At 42.3% G+C, this 17623-nt stretch overlaps 1 long non-coding RNA gene across 1 annotated transcript in view; it reads right to left on the bottom strand.

Moving 5' to 3' along the window:
- Positions 1-11798: 11798 nt before the first annotated feature.
- The window catches only part of LOC309865246, a 176313-nt gene continuing 170488 nt past the window's right edge, over positions 11799-17623 (bottom strand). Inside the window, exon 5 of the long non-coding RNA XR_014312001.1 lies at positions 11799-12023. This is a non-coding gene — a long non-coding RNA (uncharacterized lncRNA). The remainder of the gene's footprint in view (positions 12024-17623) is intronic.

The raw sequence follows: 17623 nt of genomic DNA on the forward strand, positions 1-17623 counted from the left end.
GTTCTCTGAAATCTCAATGGACTAAAGTCAGTTCACTGCTGATATAAACAGTCCTACCAAAGAATCTGACAGTATCTCAAAGACTTTTCTATAAAAGATTTACGGTCCACTCTTTGTCCTGATCCCAAAACTCTGTGCCCTCCCAGTCTGATCAGTGTTCTGGGATATCTAAGAACATCTGAATTTCCTTCCCTCTAATTGTGTAGGCTGTCAGAAAACAGTAACATTAATTCCCATCTTTTCAGGATGCCTGGGTGGCTCAGTTAAATGTCTCCCTTCAGCTCAGGTCATGATCCCAAAGTTTTGGGATGGAGTCCCGCATTGGGCTCCTTGTTGGGCAGGGAACCTGCTTCTCCCTCTGTCTGCTGCTCCCCCTGCTTGTGCTCTTTGTCAAATAAATAAATAAATAAATAAATAAATAAATAAATAAATAAAATCTTAAAAAAAAAAAATCCCATCTTTTCTCTATCTAAACTCTCCAGGTTAACATTGAAAACCAATTCCTCCAAAAATCACCAGTGGTGGGGCACCTGCGTGGCTCAGTGGGTTAAGCCTCTGCCTTCAGCTCAGGTCATGATCTCAGGGTCCTGGGATCAAGCCCCACATGAGGCTCTCCGCTCAGCGGGGAACCTGTGTCCCTTCCTCTCTCTGCCTGCCTCTCTGCCTACTTGTGATCTCTGTGTGTGTGTCAAATAAATAAATAAAATCTTAAAAAAAAAAAATCCCATCTTTTCTCTATCTAAACTCTCCAGGTTAACATTGAAAACCAATTCCTCCAAAAATCACCAGTGGTGGGGCACCTGCGTGGCTCAGTGGGTTAAGCCTCTGCCTTCAGCTCAGGTCATGATCTCAGGGTCCTGGGATCAAGCCCCACATGAGGCTCTCCGCTCAGCGGGGAACCTGTGTCCCTTCCTCTCTCTGCCTGCCTCTCTGCCTACTTGTGATCTCTGTGTGTGTGTCAAATAAATAAATAAAATCTTAAAAAAAAAAAATCACCAGTGGTAAGGGCATATGGGCATCCTGTCCTTGGATTTCTTTGGTGTGTCTCGAACCCCAAGGTTTTGACCACAGGGACAGACCTCAGCATTTGTGCTCTCCAGCCTCTCTATCCACTTCCTTTCCTGGCCCAAAATGGGCTTCCCCATCTTCTTTTCATAACAGAGAACTCCCCTCTTACATCTTTCCATGTCTTGGGTCAACTTTTTATAAAATCTGAGCTCTGAACCCTCAACTTCAACTCCTTGGAACCCAAATACCTTCCTCCTTTACACTAAAAGCCTGAAACTTATAATAATATATACACATGCAAGTCTTGGCTTTCGAACTACTTTTTTCAAATATATTCCAAGCCCATGTTTAGAAAATGAAAAAGTGGGGAGAAGGGAGCAGAGAGCATCATCTCTGTTCTCAGCCAGGTTCAGTCTTCTCCCCACTCCAATGAACTGTGATCTTTAGAAAGACAAGAATTACTTGGAATTTAAAAAAAATCTAGATCTATGAAGCTGTAGCCTATATTACCTGTGACATTCTCCAAATGAGGTTCACCTCTCATTCTGAGCTTTTACAGGAGTAACCTCTACTTATACGCATGTGTTAAAAAAACGTGAATACTGGGGCACCTGGGTGGCTCAGTCAGTTTAACAACTGACTCTTGAAATCAGCTCAGGTTTTGATCTCAGGTCATGGGGTCAAGCCCCATTCCAGCTCTGTGCTCAGCACCTCTGTCCCTCTCCCTCTGCTCCTCGCCTCCCCCCAACTCATACTCGCTCTCCCTCTGCGAGTATTAATTAATTAATTTATTTATGAAAAATGTGACTACTAGTGGAAATTACAAAGACTAACTCGCAGTCTTTCTCTTCTTTGCATTGTTCCTTTCCTTCTTTCTGATATTTGCTCCTTTGTTATCTTTGCCCGTTCAGTTGTTCATCTGTGTCCATTTTTTTTCTCTTTTTGCTAACTAACATTAGAGTTGGCTCTCAACAACCCTACGGCATCAGCCTAATGAAAACCCTCATCATAACAGAACTCAGGGCACCTGGGTGGCTCAGTGGGTTAAGCCGCTGCCTTCGGCTCAGGTCATGATCTCAGGGTCCTGGGATCGAGCCCCACGTCGGGCTCTCTGCTCAGCAGGGAGCCTGCTTCCTCCTCTCTCTCTGCCTGCCTCTCTGCCTATTTGTGATCTCTGTCTGTCAAATAAATAAATAAAATCTTAAAAAAAAATAAAAAATAACAGAACTCAAAGTTAAGATACTTCTTATATCTGAAAAAAAAAAAAGTCTTTGGATTTACAGTCCAATAAAAATTATCAATTGATTTAAAAACGTTAGAGCTTACTAAATAAAACTAATGTCAGCAAAGATATCAAGTACATTAAATTAGTAAAAAGCTCAGTTCATTTTCCTTTGTTGTCTATGAAAAAAAATTACAGAATCTCCATTTTCCATGGTCTCAAGCTTGAGTAAAGAGATGTAAAACGTTTCGTGTTCATAAGATGCTCATGAACAAAGCAAGTATACGTCACTGGGAAATGCTTACATGAAAGGGGGTATCCCAGAGTGGTCTGAACGGGGATGCACATGATGATTAAAAAGGGAGAGACGGAAAGCACCATTAGTTTCCATCAACCTGCTCTAACACGTCTCGTCTCCTTAGCATCTAGAATCAGTTCTGTCTTCGGAGGCACAGACCATTCTCCTCATCTGCTTCTGTTATCCTCAAGCCTCCCGTGTTAAAGTTTCTGCCTTTGTCGACTGTGACTGCTCTACAATCATAATAATCTTTCTAGGTCCAACCCATAGTTTTCCCTTGCATCATATACCCTCAAACTCATACATACTGGGGCCAAAAGTGTCTCGGTTGCTGCAAAGAGAACGAATAAATCCAGTTACTAGAATTTCTTATATTTCCTGCAAGAAACCAAGTAAGAGTTACTATATTATTGCACCGAAAAGAAATGTATATAGAAATTGTAAATACCTAAAAAAAAATGCTCATTTTACAAGGAAAAAAATAAACGTATAGTACAAAAGAAAAAGGAAATGTGGAGCGAGGTCACAGAGCTGGTGCTTTAGGGCACTGTTTTGCCCTGTTGTCTCACAAAGCACAGCAGCTAGCCATACTTCCCAAGAAACTGAGTAGCCGGGTTTGATTTGATTAGGACCCAGTAAAAAGGAAGGTGGGTCAATAAACATATGTTCGATGCTGTAAGATAGAGCCATTCACTTGACGGATTCCTCACATAAATGACCCCTTTCCCAGGTATGATGGGGTAAGTTTAATGGGGACCCCCAAAGGTTAGCCCCTCTGGCATGCGTGCACTTGTGAGGCCCTCCCATGCTGAACTGGGACTGGACCTGCGGAATATGGGAGAAGTGGTGCCACAGGACATTTGAGGTCAGATCATAAAGTCTCTAGTTTCTGCCTTAGATTCTTGGAACATACTCTTGAGGAGCTGTAAACGATTGTTTAAGAAATCACACTGCCTGAGACTGCCGTTTTAGAGATGCTATTTTGATTTTGGTGGTCTGTTACACAACAATAAAGAGCTAGATCAACAGGTAATATAATGGAAAGAAACTTCCCAAATACACTGCTCCTCTAAATGAATTTCATTTATCTGTGTTGGCTTCTCCAGGTAGCGTTAGTGTACAGCCTTCGTAACTACTTCATTAACACTGCTCTATCCATTTACGCTTGTGCGTTTCTTTGTATAAATTACTTATATAGTTTTGCCAATGGTGGATTAGCTTTAGAACTATAAGCAAATGGGTCTGTCAATGAAAGTCGTGTTTGTATTGATGTATGAATTAAGGACGGAGAGTACCCATAGCCAACTTAATACCTGGAAAGTGATGTTGGATGATTTATGTGGTTTGAGAGACCTTGGCAGGTTTCAAAGATGCAAAGCAGTTAATTAAGGCTGGAAGGAAGGAAAATGAGCAAGAGATAACAGCAGGTAACTAGCTTTGCCTATTACGGAAGTGATCTGAACTTTAACCTAGAAGCATTAAGGACTGATTGAAAGAATTTGACACACACACACACACACACCCCCCCCCACTGTATCATTACATTGGCATACTAAAAAGCTCACTTTGGGAGATTTAAGGCCAAAACAGTGGATTAGCCACATGCTACAAGATTCCTACTCGAAATTCAAAACACTACATATTCCAACAAAGACAAGAAAATTAGTAAATATTGCCAGTGGTTTCACTGAAAACAGGAAAAGAAGTTCTAGTATAAAGAATACTCGGGCTGCTTCCAATTCTATGCTGCTAGTCATTCTATGCTAACCATCTTCATATCCCCTTTTTGACTTAGACCACAACTTTTTATTTCATTAAATCAAGGGAATTCTAATTCTAAGCCCCATGTTTTTTTTCCAGCTCTAGGGGAATGCAACCAAAATCATTCTTCACTCCCCCAATCCTCCCCCCTTCCAGACTCCCTGGGCCTGACAGCAGCCCTCCTGATCGTCATTCGTCATCAACCCACATGAGTCGCCCCTTAGAAACCTGCATGTCCCAGGTGCCATGGCCTCTCATCCGTCCACAGCTCTGTTTCTTCCAAGTGTGATATTACAAGCCACATTCTCCAAGAAGCGGAGACATCAACAGATGCTGAAGGAGAGATAATAATTAAAAAGATTTATTGGGAAGAAACATCTATACAGGGAAAAGACTGGAAGGAATCATCAGACAGTAATTAATGCAGGCCTGACAAATCAGCCAGTCTACTCAGGAGATTCAGAGGAAAGATTGCCCAGAAGAAGAGTTCTTTATAGAACAGCATAATTACACCCCTGTCATATGCTTTGCTTAAGTCATTGACTTGGGCTTGCCTAAACAACTTGCACTTGGCTCAAAAGCTGAGGCGGGCCCTGGAGGTGTTAAGACCTGAGTCCCATATATACTCTCCCCCAATTCCACCGTTTAACAGAGATCAGAGTCACTTATCACTGACAGGAGGTTGACCTCTCTTTTCGACTGCTGAACCATAGATACAAGACGCCCGAAGCACCCAGGCAGCAGGAATGTCTCGTGCGTAGCCAACACGTGCTGCATGGCCTAGTGAGAGTGCATATCCTTTGACAGCAGGACTTCTGACCTCACAGAGCCCAGAATTGTAGGATGGGAAGAAAAAACTCCTGATGAGTCATTGGGAGCATGAGTAACTATGGTCCATCCTACTTCGGCCCCAGGGTTCCAAGATCCTTGTATTCTATTAGGGAAAGAGCATGTATGCAAGTCTCCAGTCCGATGTCTATGCCACATACCAGAGGAAAACTACCCTCCGTTGCAGAATAGCCATGCTAAGCGGGCACTTCAGCAGCACATTCTCAGCAGGGTATATTTAGTTCTGACAGGCTGGCAGCTTCTGGGTGGTGCTACAGCCAGGAAAACCAGTGGGTCCTTCTCCTCCTATGTGGAGTTAGGACCCCAGTTGGATGCTGTGAGGTCTGAGATTCCGGGCCTGAGGATCATGCATTCTGTGAAGCCCAGTAATGTAGCATTGGCTGGGACTCTGGGCAGATAAGGGAAATCCACACACAGATTACATGTCTGTTCGGATGAGCCCAGACTGCTAGCCCTTCCAGGATAGAAAGCCCCAATGTAGTCAATTTGCCGTCAAGGGGTCAGTTGTTCAAGAAGTAGAGCCACACCTGCTGCTCAGAGCTCGTCTCTGCTGCTGACAGGTTCAACATCCAGAGGCAGCAGAAGCTGGGTTGACTTCAGCAGTCTGAAGTTCATACTGGGACCCACGCACAGCCTCCAACTTTGCCACATGGCCACTTTATGAACACTTCTTTCTTGCCAGAATTCAGGTGATCAGTGGCAAGGTCCGGCTGACATCAGCTGGATGAGTCACTTTTCCTATCTGACTTTTAGTATCTCCTACATGGTGGATAATTTCAGATGAACATTAGTGTATAATATGAAAGCCTTCACATGTTGTGCCCACTATATCTATCCATCTACTTCCCCCTTCTCTAGACCAACTGGTCTTTACTCTTTGAATCATTTTCCTTCTAGGCCCTGACCAACCATGCTAGTCGTTGGCCACTTCCAGGAAGATGCATATTCTAATTTTATATATCTATATATTTACATGTATCTATATCTATCTATCTATCTAGATACACACACATATATATATCCTGTCTCCTTCAACACAAAGTGCATGACCAAGAGTACTGCACAAAGCTCCAGCTGTTGTCTCTCGGTCTGACGGAGTGTGACAACGCATAAACGGGGTCTCTGCTCCCAAGTGTCCCAGGTAGCCACTCCTCAGGGCAATGAGCCAGTTTTTTCACTCTTCTGAGTGACCCACAGACCTACATTCCTTTCCCACTCCTGAGGAACTTTCCCTCCTGGCCTCCTTACCTCTCAAAGACGTGTCTCCCTCTCCTATGCCACCCCCACTGGTCGTGTTATGGGTTGAACTGTGTTCCCTAAAAGATACGGGAAACTCCTTCACCCCAGGACCTATGACTGTAGAGTTATTTGGAAACAAGGTTTTTGAAGGTGAAATCAAGTTGAGGTCACTAAGGTGGGCTCTGATCCAATGTAACTGAAGTCCTTGTAAGAAGAGGAAACTGTCTTGTGAAGACAAAGACACACCGGGAGACGTGCGTGTGAGAGGAGGGGCAGAGATTAAAGTGACGCACGGGAGAGCCGGGGACGGCAAGGACTGACGGCTGTCACCAGATGCTGGGAAGAGGCAAAGAACCATTTCCTAGTACAGGTAGCAGAGGAAACGTGGTCCTGCTGACACCCTGACGTTAGACTTCTAGCCTCCAGAAGTGTGAGACAATGTATTTCCGTGGTCTTAAGCCACCTGCTTGTGGTACCTTGCTATGGCAACCCCACAAGGTGGACGAGCCCGAGACATTTACAAAAGACTCCCAGGTGCCTTCAGTCCAGGCTGCGGCGTCCAGTGGTCTAATGTCTCTGCCTGGCCCAGTCTCTGCAGCAAGACACTGCAAAGTCTGACTGCCATATGTCAATTGGCTAGTAAGAGAAGAAGGAATATGGAAGAAACAAAAAACAAACAAAAAAAACAGATTCATGTTTTAATAAATTCTCCTACTCCCAGAGAAGTAAAAAGGACAACTGTCTAGCGGAGACACTGAAGTCCGAGGTAAAAATCCGAAGAGATTTCATGTCAAGAATACAAGGAAATAATTTTATAATCCTACCTAAGAATTTTATTCACATATCCTGCTACATTTTTGTGACAGAATAAACCTGGATAAAAATTTCAGCATAGAATACACACCAGAACATGGTTAATTAAGCTGAGTAATCAATTACAGGCAAGACTATTAACAGTAAATGTTCCATACAAATTTACCTGTAGAGGTTATTTAGGTTATTTTTTGGTAGAATAAACTTGAAAATTACTAATTTTTTGAGTTACTCACATAAGGCAATCATCTCCAAACTTTTTATATTAAGTACCAGTCACTAAAATATTGTGCACATGCCCTAATTTTTTACATATATTTATATTACATATATTAACACATTTGATTATCCTTGTTTTTTGTTAAAAAAAAAAAAAAGCAGCCAGTAATAGTTCTAAGGTTTTCATTCTCACATGCTCATAGAGTACTTGGCCAGTACCAGAATCCAAACATCCACTTGGAAACCACAGACCTAGAGCCAGATTTAGCAAACTATGGCCCATGGCCCATAGCTGGCCCCCAATATGCTTTTGTAAATGTAGTTTTATTGGAACTCAACCACACTCAATCCTTTACGTGTTGTCTCCAGCTGCTTTTTCACTATCATTACAGAATTCAGTAATTGCAACAGACACGTACACCCCACAAACCCAAAAATATCTTCTGTCTGGTATACTGACACCTCATCCAGAAAAATCAAAACCCTAATTCAAAAGCATGACATTTTCTAAAAAGCATGAAGTTGGCCATCCCCTTTGAAATGTAATGAAACAAATGTTAAATAATGTCGTATGATCATCGACACTCAATAATATCAATGTGAACATATTTACTACCTAATTAGTTGACCCCCAAGTAGCTAAGCCTATATATGCCCTTTTAGTGAATGATTTGTACATTTGATATGAAATTATATGAACAAGAAGGCAACATATATAGCAAAAAAAAAAAAAAGGAGACGAAGACTCTTTGTCAAATATCTGGGTTTATTTTTTTTAAAAGATTTTATTTACTTATTTGACAGAGAAAGAGATCACAAGTAGACAGAGAGGCAGGCAGAGAGAGAGGGGGAAGCAGGCTCCCTGCTGAGAGAGAGCCCGATGTGGGGCTCGATCCCAGGACCCTGAGATCATGACCTGAGCCGAAGGCAGAGGCTTAACCCACTGAGCCACCCAGGCGCCCAAATATCTGGGTTTACCCTCTGGCTCCATCACTGTCATTCATAAGATCGTACGGAACTCACGGAACTCACTTTGCTTCTTCGAGTCTCGCTCATCTCACCTGTTAAAGCTACTACTCTACTTCATAAGACTGTTGTGGCCATTATAAGAAAATAAGAGATAAAAAATCTGAAAGAAATTTATGAAACAATAAAGGTTTAGGAATAACTCTAGTCATATTTAAATAATTTTGATACTTGATCGACAGAAGTAGACATTTGACATCACACATAAAACAAGAAATCATTAATCATCACCATCGCACCACCTGCCCCTTCTGGCTAACAGCTGGGCAATAACTGTGGGCAAAACATTGTTGGGCACTTTAAGAGATAATAGGTCATTTATGTCATTCCATATGTTTCCTTATAGGATGTTCATATCCTCAGTCTTAAGACTTTCAACTAATACACTGCCAACCATTTGGCAAAAATCGAAAATAAAAGGGATGATGTGTTGTCATGGTGCCACGGGTTGAACTATGTTCCCCAAAAAGATGCATCCACACCCTAATCCCTTGAGCCTCCGCATGCAGCCTCACTTGGAAAGTTTTTGCCGCTCTCACTACACTGAAGTTCTTGAGCTGTGATAATTTAGGATTGGGACTGAGCGCCACATCCAGATGGCAGACGGCCTTCTAAGAGAAGAGCAGAGGGAGATCTGATGGGCTGAGAGGAAGGCATTACAAAAGCCTCCGAGAGGCAGAGACAGCGGTCCAGTGGCCACAAAGCAAGCCGCCCTCCAAGACACAAGATGCTGGAAAGAACCGTCCCTAGATCCTTCAGAGGGGGAGGCGTGGCCCTGCCTGGATTGCACACGTCCGGCCTCCCCAAGGGCAAGAGAATGGACTCCTGTTGTTGGAAGCCAGCACGTTTGTGGGGCGCCTTGTTGCAACAGCCCCAAGAAACTAATACACATGGTATGGTTTTAGTTTTGCTTCATTATCAATATTAGGCTAAATTTTAAGTGGCTACATCGCAAAGGGTAAGGGAAGCCCTCACACAGGCAGGGCCGGGATCTGTGTCACCAGACGGCTTTCCTCATCACAGGAAGCTCTGCGTCAATTAGGTCCAAGCGAGAAAGACCGCAGGTGAAGACAGGTAATTAGGATGAGTGGCTACTTGGCAGGGGGTGGGGGAGGAATTTAAAGGAAGAAACATTAAAACTAAGGCTTTTAGAGCATTTTAAGACAAGGAAAAAAGTCATAAGACTTGATTAAGAAAAGAAAGGGGGTGGCTGCTCTTTCGCAACACAGATTTGCTCTTTTAATAGACAACATTAATAGTGTAGGTTTTGAATATGGATGAGCCCGTTTTCAGAAATTTAGAGAGATTCTTTTTAACAAAGGCACACCTTTAGGTATAAAAGAGAATGCTTTTGGCATAGTTACACAATGAGAATTTTCTCTCATTCAGTCACGTTAAACACAAGCAAGATTTTTGGCGGGGAATATTAGTGGTTTAAATAAAAGAAAATTAGGACGATTTAAAAGCATATTTCAAAAAGCAACATTTCATTTGAAGCAGGTTATGGAGACAAGAAGTAAAATGTACCTGGATGAGGACTGTTATGTCAGAAGGCACGAAGCAATACTGAAAGGAAATAAATAAAACATGATCAATGAAAAGAAAGAACATTCTCCCTTTTCTTATTCTCATGGTCAGCAGAGCCTGGCACGTTTGCCCTCAAAATATTACATGATTTAAGAACCTTCTTCTCATGCACTGGTTTTTGCCAGAGCGAAAGCATACAAAGGATGGCCCCTAGCCGGACACCACAGGGAGGTACATACTACGGATACTGAGCAGAAAGGGTGAAGCAGGATTGGCTGAACAAAGTTCTCCGAGGCCATAAAAAGAAACTACTAGCGACTCAACCAGTAACTTCTTTTCTCAGTGCAGAAAGACACTGGTTAGAGACACATACTGAAGATCATCTTCAAAAAGAGGAAATGCAGGATGGATTGGCTGAGTTAGGTCTCTATCCCTTTTTTTTTTTTTTTTAATTTTTTCAATTTATTTATTTTCAGAAGAACAGTATTCATTATTTTTTCACCACACCCAGTGCTCCATGCAATCCGTGCCCTCTATAATACCCACCACCTGGTACCCCAACCTTCCCCCACCCCCTGCCACTTCAAACCCCTCAGGTCTCTATCCCTTTTATCCATCACAGCTGAAGAGACCCAGAGAGGCAGAGATGGGGGCGGGGGCAGGGGGCAAAGGGAAGAATGATAAGCTCTATCATGGAGGGTCTAGTCATTGTAGCTTTATCTTGTTATTCACAAATGAAGGAGAGAGAAATGTCATATGAGTAGAAATATAATTTCTTGAGGGACAACGTGAAATATTAAAAGATTTTCCCATTGCAAATAAGGCAATTAAAACTATTCAATTTGACAAAGCGTTGGACCCAGCTGAATCGCACCATAATTCATGAGGAAAAAAACAGCAGCGAGGGAAACAGAGAAGCCTTTGGCAACACTGTTTGATAGCTCAATAAGAAAAGAATAAAGGGGACAATCACATCTGAGCCACTAATAAGCACTCTTAGATTTAGCAGAAGGAAAATCATTAAAAGAACTGGTCTTCCCAACATCAGTTATTAAGGACAAGAATAAAGATTCACTGAAATCTATGTATTTGTGATTTACTTAGGAGAACTGGCCTGAACTTGGGAATTTAAATTTTATTTTTATTCCGATTTCAGTATAACACAATTTCACAACCTAATAGTAATAAAAGCTTATTAAATGAACACAGCACCCCAAGTCATCCTGAATACCAGAACTAATGATACCACATTTTACAAACTGATAAAAAATAGCCAGCACACATAAGTAACATTACTTAAAAATATATTTTTAGAGAAAATTCCTCTTTTTTAGTTATTAAACACCTCATGACCATTAATACAACTAATAAATATTTTATGAAGTCTGATTAAAAAAAAATTAATCCTCTACCCTAACTCTACACATAGATCATTCCTCCTTTGGTCCTGCCCATGGTTCCTGACTGGTGCCCCAAGGATTCTGCATCACCCCCTGTAACGTGAGAGGGACAAAACCCCAGCCTCATCCGAGCTGTGCCACTGGGGTCACTGAATCCAGCCAGGCAGGTGGAGCAAAAGGGCTCTTTTAACATCGTTTTTTGTTTGTTTAAGATTTTATTTATTTTACAGAGAGAGAGAGAGATCACAAGCAGGCAGAGAGGCGAGGGGAGGGGGGTGGAGAAGCAGGCCCCCTGCTGAGCAGAGAGCCCGATGCGGGGCTCCATCCCAGGACCCTGAGATCATGACCTGAGCCGAAGGCAGAGGCTCAACCCACTGAGCCACCCAGGCACCCCAAAAGGGCTCTTTATATAATTTCTCTCCCACCTCATTTGCTCTGTCTTCATTTTTCTCCTTCTATGTGGTTGTTTTTACTGCCCAGACCTCAGGAGTCTCTCTGCTTCTTAACATGGACATGGATGACGAGTGGCACTTCAGAAACAGGAGTGTGTGTGTGACAGTGGCATCCAGCTGGGAAGGATTTGTACACCTGGGGCGACCCACAGGCAGCCACAGGAGGCAGGCCTGTGATGACCAGATGTTCTGTCCAGTTAAAAGAGAGCCTATGTGCAGAAAACAGAAAGGGATGGTGTAGGTGACATTAAAGAAACATGGAGCCAGGTTGTCATAATTTCATGAAGGCAGACAAACCAAAAGAGAACCATGTTGGGTTTTTTTGTTTGTTTGTTTTGTTTTGTTTTGTTTTGTTTGTGTAGGGGCTTTTATTCTGTTGAATTCTCATTCTTTTTTTTTTTTAATTTTTTATTTTTTTATAAACATGTATTTTTATCCTCAGGGGTACAAGTCTGTGAATCGCCAGGTTTACACACTTCACAGCACTCACCAAAGCACATACCCTCCCCAATGTCCATAACCCCACCCCCTTCTCCCAAACCCCCTCCCCCCAGCAACCCTCAGTTTGTTTTGTGAGATTAAGAGTCACTTATGGTTTGTCTCCCTCCCAATCCCATCTTGTTTCATTGATTCTTCTCCTACCCACTTAAGCCCCCATGTTGCATCACCACTTCCTCATATCAGGGAGATCATATGATAGTTGTCTTTCTCTGCTTGACTTATTTCACTAAGCATGATACGTTCTAGTTCCATCCATGTTGTTGCAAATGGCAAGATTTCATTTCTTTTGATGGCTGCATAGTATTCCATTGTGTGTATATACCACATCTTCTGGATCCATTTATCTGTTGATGAACATCTAGGTTCTTTCCATAGTTTGGCTATTGTGGACATTGCTGCTATAAACATTCGGGTGCACGTGCCCCTTTGGATCACTACGTTTGTATCTTTAGGGTAAATACCCAGTAGTGCAATTGCTGGGTCACAGGGCAGTTCTATTTTCAACATTTTGAGGAACCTCCATGCTGTTTTCCAGAATGGCTGCATCAGCTTGCATTCTCACCAACAGTGTATGAGGGTTCCCCTTTCTCCACATCCTCGCCAGCATCTGTCATTTCCTGACTTGTTGATTTTAGCCATTCTGACTGGTGTGAGGTGATATCTCATTGTGGTTTTGATTTGTATTTCCCTGATGCCGAGTGATATGGAGCACTTTTTCATGTGTCATGAACAGACATTTCTGCAAAGAAGACCTCCATGTTGGTTTTTTAATATTTTATTTATTTATTTGAGAGAGAGAGCGCGCACACAAGTCAGGGGTGAAGCAGATTCCCCGCTGAGCAGGGAGCTCAAGGCAGGGCTGGATCTCAGGACCCCAAGGTCATGACCTGAACTGAAGGCAGATGCTTAACTGACTGGGCCCTCCAGGTGCCCCAAGATCACCAAGTTTAACGCTCCCTCCCTTCAAATTAGTACTGTCTTAAAAACAGTGCCACCTGCAGTGAGCCACTAGATGAGATATCCATGTGGATGGCCCTTTCAAAAAATGGGGGGAGCATGGATTCGGTAGATAGCCATAAAGCCCCTTCCTGCTCTGAGAGTCAACGGTTCTTTGATTTTCTGATTCAAAGTAGAGGCCATGTTCTGACACTGTCTATGTTACCCACCACAAGTGTTTCTGCCAATAACCCAAGTGGATGGCTGAAGATCCTCAACGGAAATCTAAAACTCCCCTTTTTCACATTTTAAAAATTGTCCATGAAAGAGCAATTTTTAAAAACCCAACTGCATTTTGACTCTAGAAAGGACTGAAAATATAATACCTTAACATTTATTTTTTATCAAGGGCTAGCCAAGGAACCTTCATTCCTTGACAACACAGCACCATATTGTTTTATTTACAAATACAAAATTCGCCGCTGAGTTGTTATCAGCAGTGAACTCGGGTTTTTGTTGTTTGTTTTTTTCAATTTGACTCAAGCAAGAACAAGGTATTTTAATCCTGGTAGGTTAAATTATGTTGTAGTAACCAACAACCCCCAAGTGTCAGTGGCCTTGGTATAACAAGGATTTGATTCTCCATCCATGCGAATTCTGCTATAGTGTCGGGGGGCAAGGAGGACCCTCACGCAGTGACTCCGAGATCTCAGACAAAGGTGGTGCCCCATTGTCTAGCTTTCCAAAGTGGAGTACATTGCTCTTTCAGTCGCTGTGGCAGAAAAAGAGAACTGCAGAATTGTGCAGTTCTTCTGTCTCTTGGCCCAGGAGGAAAGACATGAATTCCTTCCAGCTGTTAGTCATTGGGCAAATGCAGAGAGAGAGCCCCAGCTCACTTCAAGATGGCTGGGAAACATGGATGAGTAAATGGAATGTTGAAATCGTATCTCAGCCACACAAACTACGGGAAGTGGGAGGTGAAGGAAATTAACCTGCGGGTCAACAAACAAACAGCCAAGCTTATTGAGAGGCTGAGCTCAGAGGTTGCCACGAATTCAGCAGTAATAATTGCTCACATTTATTGAACGCTTGTTCTGGTTTGCCTGTACTAACTCATTAGCTCTTTACAACAGTTAGAGGACAGAAGTAACATTATTATGCACATATTACCAATAAGACATGGGAAGCTGGAGGTAGAGCAGCTGGACCAAGATTACACAGCTATCAAGGGGCAGAGGCAGAACTGGATCCCACGCAATGTGGTCCCTCAGCCCATTCTCTCAATGGTCCGTGATAAAGTGGAAGGGAAATGAACTTCAATTCAATTGAATTTCATCAGAATTTATTTTTTTTAATTTCTTCTTTATCTCATGCGGAAAGTGACACGTGGTAGAAAGAAGATGAATTTAGTGTTCTAGAGATTTTAGACCAGCTTCACCAGATACGGGCATTTGTGCATCTTGGCGATCTTACATTTTCTTGGCCAGTCCCCTCTACTGCTCTCCATAGACGCTATGCCCACACCTTCTTGTGTTCAGCAAACCTCTTACTCCATAACCCCTGTCCCAGAGTCCCAACAGACGCACCTATCATGTATTTCACAAAGAAAATAAAAAATAACCAGATAGGAAGTCCCTCAAATTCTGATACCATGTCTTCATATAAATTCACCCTTTCCTTTCCTCCTGTGACAGTGGCAGAACTATGCTCCCCACACAAGTCCTGTCTGTGTGAGGCTAACGCCTGCATCTCTCCTCAGCTGCTCGTTCCTTCCTGGATTCACATGGCCCTAAGGCCATCGGTCATCCACTGTTACTATTTCATACCATCAACCTTACCATTGGCATTGAGTTGTGATCAGGTGTCTTTCTGTACCTCATTCCCCCCTCTAGTTACTACCCTAATCTCATCTTCTCTCTTAAAATTAAGCTTCCTAAAATATTTCTCTCCACCCCCCACTTGCCCTCTGTTCCTCATTCTGTTACACTATGGTTTTTACCACAACAGCCCGATGCAGTAGCTGCTTCGGTCTAAATCTCTCTCTGTAACACACACACACACACACACACATACACACACACACACACACACCCCTTCTTGGTGATAAATATAATAAGCAACTTGCAGTCCTTTGTTTACTTTTTTGGAACACTCGACACCTACAATCATTCTCTTCTGAAGAGTTCTCTTCCTGCGGTTGCTCGGCACGTTGCATTATCTCCATCTTTTCCCTTCCTCTTTGGTTTGTCCATTGAGTAGCTTTGCTGAACTAGCTTGTGGTCCCCATTTCTTACACCTTCACGCCCTTCAAAATTCCATCTTTTCCTTTGACCTTTCCCACCCTAACAATTCTCAGTTGATAAATTCAGGCACACGCATGGTTCTAAACACAAACTTCCAGCTAGTGGTTCTACATGAATCTATATCTTGAGCTCCAAGTGCCCACAGCTCCTCATGGATGTTGCACAACAACTTCCTACCCAACAGGTCCCACATGTTCATGCAGCCTTGACTACAATGCCTTCTCTGTGCTATATGCTTGGACTAAGGATACCAACAATAAGGACTGTGCACCTCTAGTCTCCTTCAAGATTTCTGTACAGTATGGTATGTGCTATGATGGAAACAAGCACCGTGTGTGCTATCAGACTATGGATCATATTTTGAACAGATATTTCCCTTTACCGATATGTGTGGGCATGTCAAGTAGCACATCAAAATTGTTATGTGTTTAGTCCATTGAAATTTGGAAGCAGTTTCAGAGTCTTCTCCTTTAGAAGCAAACTTTTGACAAGAGACAGCAGCACAATTAACAATGATGTGTAAGATTTGATTAGGAACATTCTGGGGAGCTCGTGACATTAAAAATATTGGAAGAAGAAGCAATAGCAAGGAAAGAATATTGATGATTTCTGTTTTTTTCAATTACATCATTATTCTGATCTCCAAAGACTGCTCTATTTGTGTGGGAGATATACTTGGATCAAAACCAGAAATAATTTATCATCTAAGTTGCCACAGCATCTTTTTAGATAAGCTTGATATATAAGACCTCACTTGAACATAACTCACATATCTACTCCTAAATTTTATTCATAGGTGTATGCTATGTATTATGTGAATATATTATGCTATATTATTCAAGAAACATGTATATAATATAAATATATGATCAGTTTGTAAGTAGATGTTCTTCAATAGAAAATTATGCAAATTTTCATTAAGAATGATTTCACAGGGGGTGCCTGAGTGGCTCAGTGGGTTAAAGCCTCTGCCTTCGGCTCGGGTCATGATCCCAGGGTCTGGGATAGAGCCCCGTATCAATCTGCTGGCTCTCTGCTCAACAGGGTGCCTGCTTCCCTTCCTCTCTCTCTGCCTGCCTCTCTGCCTACTTGTGATCTCTCTCCGTCAAATATAGAAATAAAAATCAAAAATATGTTAAAAAAAAGAATGATTTAACAGAAAATTTTAAGTAGGTACAAATGCAGTCCTTGCCCACTCAAATGTTAACCTATAATCTTTTTTCTTCTTTTTTATTTTTTTCTATTCAGCAAAGAGAGAGGGAGAAGCAGACCCCCCACCAAACAGAGAGCCCAGTGTGGGGCTAAATCCCAGGACCCTGAGATAATGACCTGAGCCCAAGACAGACACAACTGACTGAGCCATCCAGGTGCCCCTAAACTATAATCTTAAAAATTACAGAAGCTATTGAGATTGCTCAAATAGCCATATTTTTTGTCTTTACCTGGATAGATTTACAACTGAAGACTTAACCTTCCTTTAGCATGATACTTCTGCCTGATTTAACCTGTGTTTTGCCAACAGCATTAATGTACTGATATTTGAAATCTAGGAGAAAAAGAACAACAGCTGGTATACAAAGATGCCACATTAGCAAGAAAAACGAGCACCCCTGGTCCTTCTCCTGTCCTAATCGCTCCCTCTTCATCTTCACCTTCTTCTTCAGATGCAGATAATGCTAGTGGCTAGAAGTTCCTTGGCCTGGGACTTTTTCTCTGCAACCCAGTCCCAGCCGAGCCCAACGCAAACTTGGAGGGTGACAAAGGGTATCAGATGCTCTATCAGTGACCCTTAACAGTCCATCCTTAAGCCTTCCATTAGGGTGTACCCTCTGTCTTAGAGGTTCTTCATCCATTCTCTAACCAAACTTCGTTTTTATGGCTTTAGAGAATTCTCCTTAGCCATCACTCTGGAAAAATCTGACATTCTAATATATAAAATTTAATAGTAACTGAGCCAAACCCCTCCAAGACAGCAGCAGTAGTAACTGTTGATTACAGAGAGCCTACTATGCACTAGGTACGATGAGAAAGGTAGTCTACTCATAGAATCTCCTTTAATGGTTTGAAAC

This window comes from Mustela nivalis (assembly GCF_964662115.1).
Source record: "Mustela nivalis genome assembly, chromosome: 5".
Classification (NCBI taxonomy): Eukaryota; Metazoa; Chordata; class Mammalia; order Carnivora; family Mustelidae; genus Mustela; species Mustela nivalis.